Raw genomic sequence first — 22864 nt, 5'->3', positions numbered from 1 at the left:
GAATGTGACACATATAAATGATAACTTTTCATTCTGTACATTTACAATTAAGTACAAGGCTGAACTCTTTACATACTGTAACAGCAATTGTATTTATTTTGTTATTATCTGATAAAGACTTTTGCCCATCTTTCTATTGGATTTTTTTTGTTTGTATTGTTTTTTAATTTTTAAAAAAATTTTTTTTAAATTTATTTATTTATGATAGTCACACACAGAGAGAGAGAGAGGCAGAGACACAGGCAGAGGGAGAAGCAGGCTCCATGCACCGGGAGCCCGACGTGGGATTCGATCCCGGGTCTCCAGGATCGCGCCCTGGGCCAAAGGCAGGCGCTAAACCGCTGCGCCACCCAGGGATCCCTGTTTGTATTGTTTTTGTAGTAAGTCTTGGCATATAGTAGAAATTATCCCTTTGATGGTTATATAATTTTATTAGATATCCCTTATCTTTTTTACATCATTTTTTTTTATTACTGAGTTATGTGATTAATGTTTATGTTGCCAAGTGTGTCATTCCATTCCTTTATATTTCTGGGTTTTATTACATAATTTAAGGGTTTTCTCCATATTGATATTATTAAAATATTCTTTCATGTTTTCTTTTAATAAATTTATGATTTTGTTTTGGTTTAATTCTTTTAGCCATCTGGAAATTTTTTACATTGGGCTGGGATGAGGTAGGAATTTATATATATTTTCTTTTCAAATGTGTATTAAGTATTTCTATTTACTGAATAGTAGTAACATGTATATAGGCACACATATGCATATGTATGTTTGTATAAAGATTCTCATTACAAGAGAAAAGGCTGAGGGAAAAGGCTTTTACTATATAATAATTTTCAAAAATTTATATTGAATAAAAAATAAGTATTTCTTTTTTTATCACATATTATGCACAAATTTTTTTAAAACCAGTATCTCATCTAAACTTTATAGTAACCCAGAAAGCTGGAGCTTATAATACAGAAGAGAAAATTAAGCCTCATAGAATCTAAGTAATTTGCTTCTGGTCATAAAACTATTAGGGAAGAGGGAATTATTCCTTAATTGGATGCAATTAGAAGTTCAAAGAGGAATATTATCTTTTTTCATGTCTATGTTACCCTTGTCTACAAGGCTCCGGGCAGGCCCTCCTAAAATATGTCACGTATTTGTGACACAATGACATATTGATTATATCTAATTAAAGTTACTTGAGAAACAGCCAGTGCAAGAAGACCTCATTCCTCTTTGTTTTCCTGAAAGCAGGAAATACATCTCCCAGGTAAAGGGTACCTGCTTTGTACTAGAAGGTAAGGAGACATCCTTTTCACCAAATAAAGGGAACTCGGGACCAAGAAGGCTAAATCTACAAATCTTTTTACTCTTGCTAACTTACTACTTCAGCCCAAATTCTGTTTAGAATTTTTTACTAATTAAAGCTCCCAAACATAAGTTACCTTTTTTTCTGTTAATTCCTCACAAATTTATGTTTCTTTGTCTAAAAAGGTACAAAAGCTGCATGACTTGGTCATTCCTATATGGCTCAATTGTAATATTGGCCCTTTGTGTGGACGTAATTAACTTTTTTTTAAAAAGTCCTGTTAATCTGTCATGGCATTTAATTTTTAGACCAGCTAAAAGAACTTTGAAGTATAAGGAAAAAATCTTCCTCCTCAACACTCTTAATTTAAATCTCTCTTCTTTCTATACACAAGGGTAACTAACCTTTTGATGTATCAGCTTTTGGTATTAGCAATGCTAAAACTGCTAATCTTGGAGATGGAGTCAGATCTTTGTAGTATTTAAAATCATGGGCTCTAGAGTTAAACAAACCTAGCCTGGGAATATTACTGGCCTCAGTTTCCTCATCTTTAAAATGGATTAATGGCAATACCTGCTTATAGGATTTTTTGGTTAAATAATTTGTAAAAAGACTTTGCCATAGTACCTCCATATAATAAGTGCTTAATAAGTGTTATTATAATTGTTATTACTTTTATAGTTTTTATTACTTAGCCTAATTCTATCCCTTGGGTGTTCTGGTCTAATTGTTCTGTGATTATGCCAATTATCAGTATTTTCAAAAAGGTCCCAGGTGATTTTAATGTGCAGTCAAGATTGAAGAACACTGATGAAAACAACTTTTTGATTCAAAACAGCTATCTAGTTAGTCTGGATAACTAGCTTATGTTATTATCCTAGGTTATGAGCAGCCAGATTACAACATTTAGATAATACTTGCTATTGCTCTTAACCAACTTCATCCAGCCTATGCATTTTTACTCTCTGCTTTCTAGAGAAAGTTATTTTTAGTTACCCTGGAAAGATCCAAGGTTCAACTGGTCAGGGCTTCTCAAAAATATATATCTGTAATGTCTTATAATACTGAAGTGGTTTGGTGGCATGGAGTTGGATGAACAAGATCTAAATACCATGTTTTCTATTTTTAATCAAGAAGCTATGTCCAGGACAATAGTTATCAATTAAAATCTACCACCCATGCTATATTTTAAAGGTCCATCTAATGGGCTGATTCACTAATTAATTTATAAAAGATAAGTGACAAACTATTACACAGAGCTTTGTTTTAATGTATGGTTCCCTTGGTACTACAGTGGAAAGCAAGTTTTTAAGTGTTAATAAAATTTATACCAATTGGTAAAACTGAGCAAGAAAGAACTTTTAGTATTCTCTTGTAAATATTGGCTGCCATGAAATACTTGTAATACTGACAAATTCCTACAATATATATGACTATATTGTAATTAGTAATACCATAGGTATATTAGTAAAAATGTTGTCTCGGTTGGTTATTTTTTTATTATTATTATTGTCATCCTTATTGTCTAATGATAAACTACTGATAATGTTGCTTTATTTTGCTTTTTTTACTGTACTCTGTTGGGGATACTTAGTTAATATAACAGAATATGTTGTTAGATTTTACATTTTTGGACTATAATTTTCTATTAGCTAGAATTAGACATAAATGTATTGTGGTTCAAATATTTCAAAGAAGATACAGAAATAATATGCACAATATTTATTTGAACTATGATTATCGCTACTGGTGATTTATTTTTTCATAGGTAAGTAGTGGAGAGTTAACATGGTGGATTGAACATCAGGTTTTTATTGCCACCCCATTCCCTAAACCCGTCAATATTTGGGTACAAATATAAAAAGGAGAGAACATCAAAACTTCAGAATCTGGAGACTCACTGGATAAGAAGTTGCTGAGTTAGCAGAACACAAACAAGTGGAACACTATAGTGAAGACGCTCAGAAGCATCTGATTCATGATATAGAACCGAAGGAAGTCTCAGGAAATGGTGACACCAGTACTTCTGAAATAGCAGTGTGGATTGGAATAAAAAAAAATGAGATTCTGTTGAAAGTCTACTATTTAGAGAAATCTATCTTCCATTATAATCACCCAGGTAACTACCTTTTTCTCCTCTTAATATCAGACTAAAACTTTAGTCTTTGGACTGGTTAATCCAAGGAGTATTCATGCTTCAGGGAAACCAAGCATAGCTGAAGGAGGGATGCCATACTAAATACACAAGGGCTACTTGAATGCCTGCACCTCTGTTTCCCTTCTGTGGTCAACCTCTGGAATTCTGGAAGGTGGTTTGTGTTTCACAGTCAGAGGTTTGAAATATTTCTTTCTGGATAAATTAGGCAGCCAAAAAGAGCATATCTATATAAATTAACAGATGACAATGTTCTAATTATATAGTTAAGTTCTCGCAAAATTACCCCAAAATGATACTTTCCAGTCATGCGTATGCACAGCAAACTTTTGGTCTACACTTTAGTGTCCTATTCTTAAATGTGAATATACAATCAGAATCACCAGGAATTGGATGAAATCTTCTAATACCATTTGAAGTCAAAGTGTCCATCAATTGATGAATGGATAAAGGAGATGTGGTATATCTATGCATTGTAATATTCTTCAGCCATAAAAAAGAATGAAATCTTACCATTTGAAAAGACATGGATGGACCTAGAGAGTATAATATGAACTGAAGTAAGTCTGTCAGAGAAAGACAAATACCGTATGATTTTACTGATATGTCCAATTTAATAAACAAAACAAACAAGAAAAGGTAAAAAATAAGAGAGAGAGCAAGAAACAGACTCTTAATTATAGGGAACAAACTGGTTACTAGAAGGGAGATGATGGGGGAATGGATTAAATAGGTGATGGGGATTAAGAGTGCACTTGTCATCATGACCACAGGGTGATGTATGGAAGTGTTGAATCACTATATTGTATACCTGAAACTAATGAAACACTGTATGTTAATTAATTGGAATTAAAATAAATCTTAAATAAACAAAATAATATATATAAAGGAAAGGAAATCAGAGGTAATAGGGACAATATAAGGATCAGAAGAAAAATTTAAAACTTTTATAATTACTATACTTTGAGAGATAGGAGATGATATAATGAAACAAGAACAGACTACTAAATGTCCATCCAAAAAAAAAAAAATGTCCATCCACAGATAATGGATAAATACACACACATACACACACACACACTCAATGGAATATTATTCAGTTTTAAAAAAGAAAATTCTGACAACATGAACAAACCTCAAGGATGTCACTCTAAGTGGAATAAGCTAGATTTAGAAAGAAATACTGTATGATCTCACAGATATGTGATATCTAAAATAGTCAAACTCACAGAAACAGGGTAGAATGGTGGTTGCCAAAGGCTGAAGGGAAAGCAAAATGAGTAAGATGTTGGTCAAGGATTATAGTTTGTTATGCAAATCGAATAACATAATATATCTAATACATAGTTGTGAATACAGTTAACAAAACTATATCGTATACCTGAAATTTACTAGCAGAGTAGATCTTAAGTGTTCTCACCACACACACACACACACACAGTAACTATGTGAAGTGATGAATATGTTAATTAGCTTGATTGTTGTGATTATTTTACAGTGTGTATGTGTATGAAAACATAACTGTACACCGTAAGTATACATAATTTTCATAAATTCATAAATTACATAAATTTCATTTCTCAATTTTACCTCAAAGTTGGTGGGAAGAACAAGATATTAGCAAGAATATTGAGGGAACAAAAAAATAATTTTAGAAAATGAAAATAAGTGATAGTGGAATCTTCAAAAAATAAGCAGAAGCTTCAGAAGATAAAGTTGAAGGAAGCTCTCTGGAAGTAGAACAGCATTGACAACAAAGGAAATGAAAATGAAAGAAAAAATAAAGGAAATAAGAGGAAATATCAAGGGGTTCAATGTTTAAATATCCCTCCCCCCCAAAAAAAAGAACAGAAAATTGAGAGGAAATTTTCAAAAATAATTTTAAAACTTCCAGAATTAAAGGGTTGAGTTTAAGACTAAGAAACTCTACCAGGAGGTGTGCCTGGGTGGCTCAGTCAGTTAAAGTTCTGCCTTTTGCTCAGGTTATTATCCCAGAGTCCTGGGATCAAGCGCCGCTTGGGTTACCTGCTCATGGGGTAGTCTGCTTCTCTTTTCCCCATGCCCTTCCTCCTTGCTCCTGCTCTCTCAAATAAATAAATAAAATCTTAAAAAAAAAAAAAAAGAAAGAAACTCTACTGAATGGCTGCTCAGTGATTGAAGAAAACAGAACCTCCAGTGTACAACATCATCATGAAAAGTGAAAAAAGCTACCAATATCCATTTTTTTATGAAAAGTTAAACTTTTAATATTTTTGAAAAAAATAGATGAGTATCTTACAAAATCGGTGTAAAAAACATTTCTTAGGTAACACAAAAAAACAAAAAAAACCAACAAAAAAAATCAACACATTAGAATGCATCAAAATTTAAATTATTTGTATAAAAATCCATCATTTGAATACTAAAAAAAGTAAGCCATGAACAAGGTAAAAGTATTTTCAAAGCATATACCTTACAAAGAATTACTATATAGAATATATAAAGAACTTCTGTAAATGATTAAAAAAATACATGCCCCCCCCCACACACATTGCTACTGTAAGTAAACAATAAAGAAGGCAGTAATACTAAGGAGGAATTGCCAAATGGCCAAGTAACATGTGAAAATATTTGCCACTTACTAATAATTAAAGGAATAAACGTTTAAACATAATAGGGTATCATTTGCAAATTTTAAAAAATGCAAGTGTTTTAAGGATATGGAGAAACTGGGAGTGTGTAAACCAATCCTGCCAGTTTGAAGAGTAATTAGGCAATCCCCAGTAAAGATGAAAATACAAATTATCTTTGTCCCAGAAACATTAGTCCCAGAAAATGCTGGTGCATGCTTACAAGGACATGTGTAAAAATATTCACTATAACAATGTTTGTAATGGTGAAAAATTGGAAGCAGTCTAATAACAAAAATAAAGGGCCATGAATAAGAGAGTGAATATATAGTGTTGGGGAATGGATTAGTTCACAGTTATTGAATTTACTATTTTTATTGCCTGATTTTCTTTATTCAGATATCCAATTAATTTGGTGAAAGAATATATGCTCAATTGAAGATTTTTTCAAAACTTGTGCAATCATCTAAGAGAAGACAATGGCATTTTTATAGTCACTTAAGTGGAGTCACTTTGCTCCACTTTTAAGGGGAAATATCACCATTTTAAAGAGTGTTTTATTTATCTCTGAAGGGCATTTGCAGGAAGCCCTGCAGCCCTCTCTCCTGTCTTCTGTACCACACCCATGTTTTCTGACTAAATAGGCATAATTTGCATACTTATCCACATGCATGCAGGAATTGGCTAAGATGAAATAAAAGGCAAATAAAATGCTGCTTCTTGAGTTAAAGTATTAGTTATTCAAAACTATATTATTTAGGGAAAGCCTATTTATTTTTTATACATTCTATTATTCAAAGCTCACTATATACATACTACTATGTTTAAAACGTAATTATCTTAAACCACTTAATAGACATATTGATGTAACAGATAGAGAGTTTATACACCCACAGCTCATAAGAATCAAGTAAATCCCCCTATTCTATTCCAGGGCCCTGTAGACATCACCACATAAAGACTGCAGAACGGATATTAATTACTGCAAAGTCCATTATCACGATGATGAGGGCAAGGCTCCACATGGTTTTCCTCTTTCATATGGGGTCTTCATGATTTTCCCAATGCTTCCAGTGGCAATGGAATATTTGAAGGGCAGAATTAGTGATAACACTAAGGAACACAGGGTTGTTCCATGTGAATAGAACACATAACAAGAGTTACAGAAGGTCAGAAAAAGGAGGGAAAGATTTCTGAAGATTGGAACCACAAAGACCATTTCAAGATAAATCATCAGGATTTAAGTAAATAGAGAAAAAGGAGATGGTGTTTCACTGCTAGTAAGTTTCCTAAGAATTTAGGGGATTGGTAACTCACAGAATATTGCTTAATTCTTTATTGAATAGCTTTTCTTTCATTGAGAATCCATTATGTCCTATGAACTAGGCTAGCACTTATCATAGCTTATTATATTTACCCCTTAGAAAATCCCTGCAAGAAATGTATTGCTGCTACCTCTTTATAGATAAGGAAAAAGGAGTTCTATGTCATTAAGTCATTGGTGAACTAAAGGCCACACAACTAGTAAGGGACACAGCTGATGTTTGTACTTGTACCTCATGGACCACTACGCACATTCTCCATAGGAACAGTAAAACTTTAATCTGTAATAATTCGTATCGCTGATGAGCATCTTTCATTACAAGGAAGTTAGTTTAAAAAGTTTTTCACAACGGGAGGGTATTATGCTGAGTGAAGTAAGTCAGTTGGAGAAGGACAATCATCACATGGTAATATAAGAAATATTGGAAATATAAGAAATAGTGAAAGGGATTATAAAGGAAAGGAGGGGAACTGAGTGGAAAAAATTAGAGAGGGAGACAAACCATGAGAGACTCCTACTGGGAAACAAACAAAGGTTGTGGAAAGGAAGGTGGGAAGAGGGTTGGGGTAACTGGGTGACAGGCACTGAGGAGGGCACTTGATGGGATGAGCTCTAGGTATTGTACTATATGTTGGCAAATCGAACTTCAATAAAAAGAAATGAAAAAAAAATTCACAAAAAGCTAGAACAAGACCTATAATCACAGGGAACAAACTGATAGTTGCCAGAGGGAAGGGTGGTGGTGGGGGATGGATAAACTGGGGAAGGGGTATGGGAGATACAGGCTTCTGGTTATGGAATCAATAAGTCACAGAAATAAAGGGCACAGGATAGGGAGTATAATCAATGAAATTGTAATAGCTTTGTATAGTGAACAGATGCTACACTTCTGAGCATTGCATAATATACAGAGAAGTTGAATCACTATGTTGTATACCTAAAAATAATGTTAACATTGTGTCCATAATATTCAAGTCAGATGAAATTATAAAAAAAAATTTACATAGACAAAGAAAACCCCTTGTTTTTCCAAATTTGTCGGTCATGATAATCTTTAATATACTACTGCAAAAAGCAAGTTGCATATCTGCAATACTATATAGCAAAGTAGTAATAGTGAATACCTCTAAAGAATGATGGATTTATAATTTCATTATACTTGTAGTTCAGATAATTCTCTACTGTTATTATTATTATGTTATTAAACAATTGTCAAGTGAAACTTTAATAAAAATTCCTTCTTTTATTTTAAAAACTATTTCTTGAACATTTTTCTTTTCCCATTAAATTTTGTGCTAATTCTTTTTTGTGACCATTAACTATTAAAGTTGGCTATCATTGTCCTGTTAGAGAGGGCTGCTGTCTGAAAAGTTAGATAGCCAGCCTCCTTCAATTAATTACAATTAATGAACTACAATGTGCTTGTGGATATTATTACCCTAGTAGCTTTGTTTTGATGTGCTCTAGTTTATCTACAACACCTATTAAAAAAGTGTTATGCCAGATATAAACATACTATTCTATACATGATCTGTCTTTTGGGTTATTTAGCATATTGGACTATGGCAATTCTGAGAAAATTTAAAAAACCCTAATAATTAATATACTCCCATCGATTAGCAAATATGAGAATAAAATTAAAGGTTACAAAAGGTTTTCCTCCTATGATGGATAGGTCTTTTTATTCTGAGATAAGAAGATGGGAAAAATAAGATGCTTTATATCCAAAGGGATATACTTTTTTCCAAGATCCACTGAGGAATTTCACCTACCAGCGCAGCTGGTAAGATACAGGCAAACCTCCAGAAAAGCTGTGAACCCCTCTTGCTGATGCTGGGCAAAAAATCGGGGTGATTTTTATGCTGGGGCAGGCGCTGAGAGAACCTGAGGCCCAAGAGAGAACTTGCAGAAGTCCAGCCTTCCTCCAGGAAACTCCACCACACCAATGGAAGGGACGAAATAGAAATTTGGTCCCTCAAGGAAATACCATATGGGCCTGACCTATCTAGCAAAGACGATCTCTCCTGTAGGGGAAAAACAAAGTGATAAGTGACAATCTGCTACCCCAGCTGGGTAGAAGGAGGCTGGAGAAATCAATTTATCCCACCAACACCTGGAATACCAAGTTGGGAGCTCTAGCCTGGATGAGGGTGGCAGGGGTGGGATGAGAGTGGGGGTGGAGAGGGGCTAGTAGGGAAAAGGCAGATAAGAATTTAAAATTGTGTTAAAGGGATTGCATTCAGCAGAACCATAAACCTCTGGGAATGGTGATATCCCTGGCAGGTCCAAGTGCACCCTCAATGTACTGGGTGCTAAACCTATACTTAGCCTCCATTCTGCGCTGACTCCTTGTGAGTGCTCCTGAGTGAGCTTGTGAGAAGGAACACAAAAAGAAAACAGGCCCCAGTTGGTGGACAAAGGACAAAGGACAAACTTGAGCTATACTGCCACCTTCTGGGAAACAAAAGAGAGGCTTCTAACAGCCAGCTGGATGCATTCTATGAACAGGAGTAGATACAAAAGATTAGATTAGAAATTTCCCCACAAGAGGAAACAAAAGAGTGAAGCAGTGATACACTTTCATAGGGGAGCACAAACAGAAAATCCTGAGGTAATAACAGCTCTATAGAAATAACACTTCATTTGCTAAAGGCAAGGGACAAAGAGTTAAGATGTCAGCTACTTCAAATGCAAAAGCAGAAATGCATAACTATGCATAATATGAAAAATCAAGATATACAGTATCACGAAAAATGGTAATTCAGCAACAAAGCTCAAAGACATGGAATATTGTGATCTAACTGATAAAGAATTAGAACTGTTATGAAGAAGCTCAGCAAGTTACAAGAGAACTCAGGAAGACAATTAAATAAATCAGGGATAAAATACATGAACAGAATGAGCTCTTTACCAAAGAGATTAAAATCACAAAGAACGAACATAATAGAAATTCTGGAGTTGGAAAAATCGATGAATGAAATGAAGAATGCAACAGAGAACGTGTGCAGCAGGGCAGGCCAGATGGAAGAAAGAACACATGACTTGGAAGTTAGGAATTTTGAAATAACAGAGAAAAGAAAAGGAAACTTAGATTAAAACGAGTGAAGAAAGCCTACGGGAGCTAGTGGATTCCATCAGAGAGATAAATATCTGGGGTCCCTGGGTGTCTCAGTTGTTTGAGCATCTGACTCTTGATTTGGTTCAGGTCACAACCTCAGGTTCATTAGAATGAGCCCTGTGTCAGGCTCCATGCTCAGCTGGGAGTCTGCTTGTGATTGTCTCCCTCTCCCTCTGCCCCCCCCCCCCGGTCCATCCCATCACCCCCTCTCTTAAATGAATAAATAAATATTAAAAAAAGAAAATTTAAATATCAGAATGATGACGATTCCAGAAGAAGAGAGGGAGAAGGAGGCAGAGTATATTTAAAGAAGTATTAGCTACAAACTTCCCCAGCCAGGGAAAGAATTGGATGTACAAGTCCACGAAGCTAATAGGACACCCTCAATGCAAAAAGACCTTCTCCAAGATACCATTTTATAATAAAATGGTAAAAAATTAATGATAACGAATCTTAAGGCAGCTGGCAGGGAAAAAGGGACCCCCCCCCACCATTAGACTGTTACCTGATTTCCCAGAAGAAACTCTACAGGCCAGGAGAGAATGAAGTGGCATGTTTAAAGTATTGAAAGATATAAATTCCAGACAATAATACTTTTTCTGGCAAAATTCTCCTGCACATATGAGGGAGAATTAAAGTCTTTCTCAGACAAAAGCTAAGAAAGTTCACCACCACTAGATCTGCACACAAGAAATGCTGGAAATTTTTCAAGTTGAAGTGAAAAGATGTTAATCAGTGACTTGAAACATAGGAAAGTGCACAATGCATTACAATCTACAGTCAGACTTAGAAGAATGTAACTTTGTATTAGGATAGTGTATTAACCACTCAACTATGATAAAATAAAGGAAATTGTCAACTTTTGATGTTTATGGGCTCTGCTCCTGGGAGCCCAAGGAAGCTATATTTCAGCATTTACCAAGGTCACAATGACTCAATAAAACCTTGAAGTACGGGCTCTTTTTCTGTCCTGAGCACATATTATACCCTATGTTTCACTTAAACATGAAAAAGAGCATTCCAAACATAAAGAGAAGAAAAAGAGGGGGAGGAACCTCCACAAGATTAGTTTTAGTCTTGCGAATACTAGCGGCTTAAGATAAAGTCTGCAACTTTCTGAAATGTCCTTTGTCTAAGGATTTGTAACTTCCTATATAAAAAGATGCGTATAACCCTTCCTCAAATCTTCCTTCCCTGGAGTACTGTTTTGTGAGGATTATGTGTCCTAGGTAGCTGTCCTAACTTCAGGTTGAATAAAACTTTTTTTTAGAAATTCTAAAACATTTAATTTGTGTCATTTCTTAGCATAGTTGGTGGGATATAAAAGCAAGTCCCTGAGAACACCTCAGGGTCACCTGGAGCTTAGCACTCAGTACCAGCTCCTCTGACTTTTCAGCACCTCACGATGTATCTGGTAGTTCTGCTATCTGGACCTCCGCCATCTGAGCTGATGGTCCTGACTTTTACTGGAGCAGTGAGGTTCCTGCTAATGTTCTCTAGGTGGAAATAGCCTAGAGGTTTGGAATTGATGAGTTGGTTGTTTTAATTTGGCATTACACTAATTGATGTTATTAATATAATAAGGCTTGAGTCAAATGTTGGGCTAGAAATATGAGAGATTAAATCACCCAGCTGCAAGAAAAGTGACACTTTCTCCTTCCAGCTGAACTGCACTTTCAGGTTACTAAAAGCTAGAGGATGTATCTGAGGGTATTCCTGAGACACATAGTGGTCTCATAAGAATTTTCCATCTCATGAGGTAATGAACGATTGGCTCATCTGAGGATGCACACATAAAGATGGATCTTCCAGTGCTCCGAGCCCCCTGGATGGCCTTAGACCTCACTGGGAGAAACTGAAGCACATAAGAGAGTGTACCACGGCCATTATTTGGAAGTGACACTCACAAACAACACCCTCTTGATCCACTAGATACCATCCATAAATTTTATTCAAACTTATAACTGAAATGAAAAACAAATAGGAGACCCCATTTTAAAACCTGAACAGGTCCAGGGAAACTAACAATCACCCCTAGCAAACTAGCAGACTTTCTGTACAATACATACGGAGTTTATACTGGCAAGTGCTTACTTAAGTGAGAAAATTAAGTATAACTCGAATCTCAGATGGACCAAATGGGGTTCTTTTGACATGCCTGAATTAGTTTTCTTGCACACACAATTAGAGGAAGTTGGCTATAAGTCTAAGCAACCAGAAACTAGGAATCTATTTAGTTCAGTCAATGGAGCTCCCAACTTTTGAGAAAAACCAGTTTTCATAGAAGCACTCTGGGCTTCATTTGGCTTATTTGTTGCTATAGCCTTTGGTATCTTTGCACGAAACTGGCCATGTTCTAATTGGAAAATAGAAAATAACTAATGGATCCATAAATTATGATGGTATCTTGCAATTAGGTTTAATGAAAGAGAGATTTTGGAAATTGGGTCACAAATATTAGTGAAACAAGGCTTCTATATTTATTTTTATTGGGTATTTACTTAGGAAAACTAAATATTAGTCCAGATAGCAGAACTATCAGATACATCGTGAAGTGCTGAAAAGTCAGAGTGAAAGATATAAGTGAAAGATTTAGCTTATATCTTGTTTGTGTTTATGCATCCATAATGTGAACTATTTTCTTCAGCTCCAGATACCATTGCTAAAATTAATTTGTGAAGGAGCTCTACTTAATTGGTTTAAAGACAAGCACTTGCAAAAAATTGGGCATTCTAAAACTCAGAAAGATAAGAACTAACCCAACTGTTTTTCAAGTTCATGTGCTCTGGGATAATCTTTGATAAACTGAAATTCAAGGTTATTGGTCTAATTAAACTAGCCATCTCTTTAGAGTTATCAACATTAAATATAAAACTTTTATTTTACCAAGGTTTACTAAAAGTCAAATAATCTCGTGTTATTTCTGTTGCAATTTATCAACAACAATGACTTAAAATAATGGTTGATTTTGTCTATCTCATGCAGTATTCACAAGTAATTGTTAAGAGCAAATAGTTTGAATTAAAAAAAAAAGGATTATAAGTAAACCTTTAAATAGCTTCCAAAATCTTTGGTAACCTGGATCTTTGAAGTTTTCCTAAGTGTAATAAATTGGGTTAAATTCATTGGATATCTAAGTCTTTCCAAATAAGATAAAGTATTGAAACATTAATTACTAAACATGTTTGTCTGCTTTTGCATTATTACAGAGTAACTAAAGATAAATTTGGTTCTTTTTTTTATTTAATGATTTTATTTATGTATTCATGAGAGATACAGAGAGAGAGGCAGAGACACAGGCAGAGGGAGAAGGAGGCTCCATGCAGGGAGCCCAACAGGGGATTTGACATCAACAGGGAGACCAGGGAACACATCCTGGGCTGAAGGCAGCTCTAAACTGCTAAGCCACTGGGGCTGCCTGATACATTTGGTTCTGCTAGCAAACATGTTTCATGCTTTATTGAAAGTTGTACTATGAAAAAAACACATGTTTCTAGAGATATATTCATAAATTTGCCCATCTAAAGAAGTCTGGTATAATAGATAGTTCACAGTTGTTACTAGTTAGTTTTCTTTGGAGATTAAGTTTTTGAATTATTAAAATTTTGATAAATGTGATTGAGAATACTGGAAATGATAATAAAAGCAAATTTGTATAGGAAAGTAGATATGTGAGAAAGGTACAGGGAATGAGAATAGATTGTTGTTGATTTAAAAAATAATTTTGTTTGGAAATGAGACATTGTTTAGAGAGGGAAAATTTAGTACAAAAATCTAAATGAAAAGGAAAAGTGGTAAAAGATTTGTGAAAGAGAATTTTTGGGAAATAATTTTATGCATGGTCATAAAGACTAAGCTAAGCTAAGTCTTAGCTAAGACAGCTAAGACTGGGATAAATAAATTTTAAAAGTACACAAATATAAGATTGGAAATTGCTTTTTCTCTTTGTTAAAAAAAGACAAGTTTCTTGGATTGTTGGCCTACCCTTAATAAGAAATTATAAACAAAGTTTTTTTCTTTATTTGTCCAGAAAAACAAGGCTTCTATATTTATTTTTATTGGGTATTTACTTAGGAAAACTAAATCTTCTCAAAATTAAAGGAGATAAGTTTTGCTAAGAACTAGATAACCTTCTGTATAATTTCTTATGGCCATGTTGGTTAAATGGATAACGAAGCTCTAAGTTTTGTAATGATCTGGTAACCCTATTTAGGCATGTGCTTTAGAACTGTCTGAAGTTCTTAAAAACTTCCCAAATATTCAAATTTAAATGAAGTCTTTTTGACTAATTAGGCTTATTTATTTAGTATGTTAAACTGCATGAGAAGTGTTGTCAGGTAAGGGATGATAAACGTTCTTAGGTTATATTGTATGAGTGAATGCTGTAACTGTTCTAGAAATCATGTAAAATTTCCAAGGTCTTAATGTGTTCTGGTATAGTGTCATCAGTTGAAATTCTAATCATTAAAATGTGTGTCACAAAAATACCCAAATGGCCTTGCATGTAATGACTTCTCATCAGATTTTTAGGCATGGCCATTTCTGAGTTTTTGCCATTTACAGTTATTATTCTGAGGCTCTTGCAAATGTATTTCAACTTCAAAGATATTCATGAAAAGACCTTTTAATGAATACAGACTTCTGATACCTTTTAGTTTATAAAACTAAACTAGGTAAGACCTTCCAGAACTAATGGAAACCCTGCATTCAAACAGAACAAGAATTAATAACACAGGACTGAGTGAATTTGAAAAAGATGATTAGAGTTTTAATGACTCTTGTTTTAAACATTGCTGTTTCATTCATGTTTGATCTTCCATATTTAATGAAATGTTTTTTCTTAAGCTATCTACGACTTATAGAAATTTGATAAAATATTCCTTTGTAAACAAATTGAAGCATTTATCTTTCTCCCTAACTTTTCCCTCAGGAATTTCAAAGCTTTCAGTGAGTATGTTCATGGCAATTAGTTATTCGCATAAGTTCAGTAAGAATCTCTTCTCCTTGTAACAGGACACAATTGGAAATACTGGTTATATTTACCAAGGCTTTGACTGGAATGTCATATTTGAGAGAGACATGCATAGACTTGGACACGACCAGACAGTTTTAAGGAATGAAGACTGACTTTATGGAATCAGTAGAGCCTGTTGGAAATGTTTGTCCTCATAACTTGCCTACAGAGCTCCCAGCAGCCTCACCAGGTGGGTTAGAGAATGTTGTTACTTCCTGACAGATGCAAGAACTTTAGGATATTTTCGGGACCTTAGGAAGAGAGGAGTTCACCCAAATTTACAAGAATTACAGGCAAGTCTGATGACAAGGTTTGGCTTCTGATTTTCAGAGGCTATTACACATTAAATATAAAAATCCTTATAACAAGTTCCAGCAAAGCAATTTTAAAAGAACCTATATGGTCAATTGCTGCCCCTGCTGTGCTTATGTAAATAATTATGCTAAGTTTGTTTAAGCTGGTTTTGTTTTATAAGTTAGTCTTGATTTGGCTATCCTTGACAGAAATGAGGGTGATTTTAGAGAAATACTGGGTTCCAATAATACACCTTTGTAGATATTGGATTCTGGTTCTGATTGTCTTTGAATGTTTGTTGTTTGCCTATAAAACTGGACTGAACCTTGAATTCTGGCTTCCTCCAAACTAAGACTTCCAATTCTCTTGAGAACTAAACTGAGAACCAAAACTGCCCTTTTCCCCAAAGCTCTGCAGACTGAAGCTAGACATTTGAGGTAAACTTCAGAGAAATTCCCACAATAGTTTATGTATAGACAGTCCTCATGCCTGTAGCCTTATGGGCCACTCAAAAGGATCAACAGAGACATTTGAATGACAAACTAGAAATATCCATCAGATTTCCACTGCCTGCTCCCACTCTATCTGAGGGTGCTTCAAACCTGACATCTATAAATCTTCTCATTGGCTGCTGTTGGGACTCGGACACTTGATTTACCATTGGCTCCAACCATTAACCTGTGTTTTCTTTTGTTTCTGTGGAGATGATTTTATTAATTACCTGATTGCTTACATAACATTGGCCTAACTTTGAGAACAACCTCCTAAAATGGGATAACTGTTTAACTGAACTAGACTAAGACTGGTTTGTAAGATATGAAACAAACCTCTTACCTAAGGTTCAGAACAGAACACTCAAACTCTAAAACTTCACCCTATTTCAGCAGGAAGTAGCCTGAGAGGTCATCATCCCAATTCCTCAAGACTGAGAAATGATCATAACTCAAGGGGAAATTGAAACTGTGCCCACAGGATTAATGAGGGTGAAACTAGTAGAAAGCTTAAAGTTTGTTTTTCAATGAACTGTTTCTCCCCAATCAGCTATTGTGTCTTTTCAGATTCCACTAACAAACACTAGCTGTCTCTGCAGAAGCCTGGACTTAACCTCAACCGATATGGTTCCAACCAATAAACAAGCAAGGCCCTGCCCTCCTTACCCAAGATAACGAATCCAAGACTCCATCTAATTTATGCCAGCTGCCAGAGCATACTTATAGCCCCTTCTTGTCCCAAGATAATCTCCTGACATCAGGGGCTAAATTTTGTCTCATTCTGATGTTAATTCTCCATCCCAGATTGAACATGGGATATATGCTCCATCTTTCCTCATGTGTGGTCATGTTTCCAGGACTTTTTGTTAGGATGTATATAAAAGATTCTTTGGATTTTTCTTCTAAATCTATTCCAACACCGACTTGCTTCCTTTAAACTGTACTTATTGAAATTCTTTTAGTGTCCATGTATCTTTGTTATAAATGTTACAGCAAACATAAATCTAGACCCAAGCATACTACCCGCTGTGGTTGCCTGTCAATTGGACTTAATAGAGAGCATGCATCATTTTTAAGCTTCCCAGCATCTATTAACAAGAAGTTCCCCTCCAATGAGGAACCCCTAGATTAAATAAATAAATAAATAAATAAATATTCCTAGATATGTTTATCTAGCAATGAAGGACTTGACCGATCCAAGGCAGACAAGCTAGTCACCCTGGCATCGAGGTTCATAATATTGATCCTTAATGCTTTCTGACGAAAATTTATTGATCAAACGGGGGAAATGATAAAGGAAATGTTCAGCTTTTAGTATTTGTGTTCCCTGTTCCAGGACTCCCAGAAAAGCTATACTCTAACTAATTTACCAAGGCCCAAATGACTCAGCAAAACCTCTAATTATGAGCTCTATTTCTGTACATCTAATTATAGGCTCACACTGTACATATGTGTCATTTAAAAACTAACCAAAAAGAAGTATTTTAAACATACAGATTAAAAAAGAAAAAGAAAAAAAGCCTCCCTGGTTCCATAAGATAAAATCATATAGCCCTACATATACTAACAGCTTAAGATAAAGTCTACAACTTTCTAAAATATCCTTTGTCTAATGATTTATAACTTTTGGTATAAAAGGAGTGTATATAATCCTTCTGCAAATGTTTCTTTTCTGGAGCACTCTCTTCTTTGTGAAGATTATGTATTCCAGGAAACTGTCCTAACTTGGACTCAAACAAAACACTCTTTCTTTTAGAAATTCCAAAATGTTAGTTCAATTTGCATTGATAATTATGGTATAATGGTTAAAGTAAAATAATAGTAAAAAAAAAAAACAAACTATAGCCACTGTACATTGTTAATGAATTCACAACATAAAAGGAAGTATATTGTGGCATCAATAATATGAAAAGGAGGAGTACATGGCTGAAGCCTTTATAGAAGATCAAAGATAAATTGCTATCAGGCTAACATGGACTGTCTTATTTAGAAGATGTTTTATATTAACCCTATGGTGACCACAAAACAAAAACCTAGAGTAGATCCACAAAAGATAAAGAAGGAAACAGAATATACTACAAGAGAAAATAACCGATCTACAAAAATAGGCAGACACAGAGGGAACAAGAAACATCAGAAATAGAATACAACCAGAAAGAAATTAAAAAGATGGCATTAGTAAATCCTTACATATCAAATAATTACTCTAAATCTAAATGGATTGAAATTACCAATCAAGAGGCACAGAGGGGCTGGATGTATAAAAATATGACCCAACTATGTGCTCTGTAAGATACCCACTCTGGAATTAAGGACAGACATAGACTCAAAGTGAAGGGATGGAAAAAATCTATTCTATGCAAATGGAGATTAAAAAAAAAATCTTTCTCTATTCCAACTGTATGCCCCGGTCCCCAACCACTAACCTTTTTTTTTTTTTTTTTTGCAGATTATATTATATTTCCCTCTCTGACTTTATTATATAGGAGAGCAGGAAGGGAAAAGTAATATATTCTGTAAAAAAGCATTTGGAAACAGCAAGTAATGATCAGTGAATATTAAGCAATAATGAGTCAGTGACTTAGTGACAGATTATGCTGAAAAGTATATTAGAACTAGATTATTATAACACCAACAATAGCAACAGCTAACATTTACTGAACACTTATTATGTGCCAGGCATGCTTCTAAATGGTTTTTAGACATTATATACCATAGTTGTTAAGACAACCCTTTTAGGTAGATATAATTTATAGCTTATTGCTTCTGATGTACCCTGGCCTCAGAGACAGACCCTTGGACTGGGAGTTTTCATAAGATTCCTCAAGCCTCGAGGTGTCTGGCTCGCTCAGTTGGAGGAGCACGTGACTCTTGATCTCGGGGGTTATGAGTTTGAGCCCCAGTTGGGTGGGTTGGGTTTTAATACTAAAAAAAAGATTTTATTTACTTATTCATGAGAGACACACACAGAGAGAGAGGCAGAGACATAGGCAGAGGGAGAAGCAGGCTCCACGCAGGGAGCCTGGTGTGGGACTCGATCCCGGGACTCCGGATCACGCCCTAATCAAAGGCAGATGCTCAACTGCTGAGCCACCCAGGCGTCCCTAAAAATAAAATCTTAAAAAATATATATCTCAAGCCGAAACTGTCTCTCCTGAATCCAATTGATCCCCAAAGAAACTCATGCATCACTGCAATGCCAAATGGTTCCAATGTTGGCCAACTTTTTAAAAAAATTCTTTCTTCCTGCTCAGATAAGCTTACAGAAGGATCAGCACATCCATTAGCTTGGTAATGTCTAACCAGGGAATCTGTAATGTCATCAGTATCTTTACAGTTATTTCCAATCTCTATAAGTTAATTCTCCAGGAATTTTTCTGCTTATCATGGCTTAAGGGGTATGACCACCGGTGGCAGTGGAAGGTTGGTGATTGGGTTGTTGGAGGAAGCTTCTCCCCACAAGCACTACTCTCCTAGGAATTGGTTGTCTTCTCTCTTTAGTGTCTTGTTCCTTCTCAGACCCCCAAGTAAGCAAGTCCAGAATTTGATGTGATAGTTAACAGCATGGAGATAAGTTTTGCCCCTTTCAATAAGGTTCCTTCAATAAACTGTTGGTAAATCTCTTTAGAAAAAGGAATCCTCAATCCCACTTGTTTTTGCTTAAGGACTTGGTCACCTATTTATAGCAAAATGAAGTCTCATTCAACATATTGATATCCTAACATTTATCACAATTATAGTCTCCACTTGCGTGTCTGTCTGACTTATGGTTTTCTGTTCCATGCAACAGTAATTAAATGAGAGAAAAATCACGTTTATATTTGTTCACTATTTTATTTGAAGTAGTGAGTACAGTACTTGATGAATAATAAATATCTATTCAAAAAGAAGCTCAAATGTCTAGTTCAATAATGCCATTAAAAAACAATATTAAAGGAAATTTAGTTGTAATTTAGTCATAGATATTAAAAATTTGTGAGTATTGAGATAGACAGGAATGTAGAGGTCCCAAATATACAATTAAAAATCATTAAATATAAATAAAGCCATAGAGAAATTCATGACACAGTGTAGATAGAGAATATAAGAGTTTGTTTCTGTATGAAAAGATTATAGATGCAATTAATTTTTTTTTCTTTTTGAATTTTCTATACATGTGAAGACTTAATTGGTTTTTATTTTTTTATTCTTATTTTTTAAGTTTGGTAATTTGTTTATTAGTAAGGAATAGGGATAGAAATATCTCAAAAGATAAAAGGAACCCCATTCTAGTTCACATTCACTTTTCTTCTGTATTTAACAAATACTTATCAAACTTTTGGGAGGCCTTACACTGAACTAGGCACTGTGACCATAATAACTCTGATGACAGTACACAGACTCTTCTCAGGAGCTTAGGAATGAATGAGAGGCACAGAGCAATAAAAGGAATGCTATCCTGCCATATGGATAGCTAGTGTGCTGGAGAATATCTAGGAGTGAGGATTTATCCAGGTTTGGGAAATGGGGAAATTTCTGGAAGATAAAATGCTTAATTTAGGGAGAAAGGTGCTGGCCAACATGAGATCAAAAGTGTCTTCCATTTTCTTTTTTTTCTGACGAAAATACATTTTGAGTTTGCTGAAACCTTAAGACTGTTGGTAGAGAGGAGTAGAGGGGGAGGGTTTTGAGTAAATCACAATATGCTTTTGGGAAACTGACTTATACATTATGTTTCTAAGATGTGATGCTTAGAATTCCTTTGGAGCCATGACTTTTTATTTTCTACACTTCTGTCTCTCAGACACAGAGTGGTTTATTCTTCCCCTTCTTTAATTGGTTTTTAAAATGAACATTTACTATGTTAAAAGAAAAAAAATATAACAGGGGAAATAGACTTTCTTGAATTGAATTTTTAGCTGTTTGAAAAGATTTGCAGTGTTATTTATCATTGTTTACTCGAACTTCATTTTTGCTAAATTGATATGAAAATATTTGGTTACAAAAGTAAATTTATCAGCTGACAAGAGATTTTTGCTTCAGGTGCTCTAATTTGATTGGTTTAATTAGTACAAATTTATTGCTAATAGCCATGTAAAGCAGAGGAATTAACTATAAATACTAGCTGTGGCATCTTCTCTAAGCTCCCTGAGCAGAGTTAGAATTTCCTTCTGTGGGCAATCTTTACTTTACTCTTCCATTATAGCACTTAAAACATTAAAATCCTTGTTTGATTTTTTTGTACAATATCTGGTCAGTACAAAGCCAAAAGCAAGACCACTGATTTCCAACAGCCTGAGTTTGAATTCCAGCTTTGCTATTGATAAGTTGCACGACCTTGAGCAAGTTAATTAACTACTCTCACTTTCCTTATATGTAAACTGAGGGGTAAAAACATATTTAACTCATAGATTTTTTTTTTTTGAGAAAAGAAAATGAGATAATTTAAAATGCCTAGTATTATGCCTAGAAGGTTTATAATTATAACTATACAAGTTACTATTATAATTTATTATGGATTCTGTCCATATTATGGATTCAAGACCTTTGTTGCTCTTATTTTCTATGCCACCATAGAATTTGTATTCCTATTTTTCCCATAAATTATCTTCCCACTGGAATTAATTAATGAATTATTATTTAGCATATAAATATTTCCAACAGTATTAATTAACATATAAATATTCCCAACAGTATTTGTTGAAGGCCTTTTATAAACTCCCTCTGAGGGATTTGCTACCCCAGAACAAGAGGAAGTGAAATTCCATTTTGCTTTATGTAGTTTTGAAGTACCTGCAATGCCAACCCAAGATATTCTCTTGGCCGGCTTCCCTACTCCCTCTTTCCTTGAGACAAAGGGTCTTGCATCCATGAATTGAGAATGCCACTCATGTCATTTTATACTGGCTTCAGGTAATCTATGTGTGTAATTCCTGTGGTATAAATTTCCCCATCCCACTAAAAATAAGCAATTAGAGAAATAATGAACATATCATTGTTGCTGTGTTCTCAGTTGCCAACATTAATAAAATGGTGCAGAAATGATGGGGTTTTCCATATTTCCTTTTGTGCCAGGAATGATCGAAAAGTGCCTGTTTTGTGAAGGTACCATTTGAGTAGTGGACACAGTTTGTGCCAGATTCTCTTCACCAGCTGGTGCACCCATCCCACAGTTGTTGTGAATATTATTGACTTATGTATGCATGGCTAGTGATTCAGCTCCTCTCTTTTCCATACAACTGCCCCTGAGCTGGGATGATATGCACCTTCCAACACGCAGGAATCAATGATACTGCCATAAAAAGGCAAGTTCCCTTGTTTCAAAGTGATATTCATTTTGACATACAGCCTATGACCTAGAATATATCAGAATGAAACTAGTCTCCAGTAGAGAACAAATTCTTGCTTATCCTTCCTCCATCCTGTTTTCCTTACTTTCCTTCTGAGAGCATTCCCCAATAAACCACCTGAATCAGAATTCCCCTCCGAGGTTCCCCTTCTGGGAAACTTAAGAGACTTGTTTCCTCCCTCTAGGTTAACATTAACCATTGGATGGATTTTTTTTTAAGCTATA

General features: G+C 34.8%; 1 long non-coding RNA gene across 1 annotated transcript; it reads left to right on the top strand.

The window, feature by feature from the left end:
* The first annotated feature begins 3078 nt into the window (after positions 1 to 3078).
* On the top strand, positions 3079 to 22573 carry LOC140636901 (uncharacterized). Its single transcript, XR_012034155.1, has 3 exons — positions 3079 to 3425; positions 15526 to 15716; positions 22366 to 22573. It is a non-coding gene; the product is annotated as an uncharacterized lncRNA (long non-coding RNA).
* The last annotated feature ends 291 nt before the right edge of the window (positions 22574 to 22864 follow it).

This window comes from Canis lupus, chromosome 7 (assembly GCF_048164855.1).
Source record: "Canis lupus baileyi chromosome 7, mCanLup2.hap1, whole genome shotgun sequence".
Classification (NCBI taxonomy): Eukaryota; Metazoa; Chordata; class Mammalia; order Carnivora; family Canidae; genus Canis; species Canis lupus.
The sequence above is the reverse complement of the archived record's forward strand: the minus strand, read 5'-3'. Positions and strand labels throughout refer to the sequence as shown.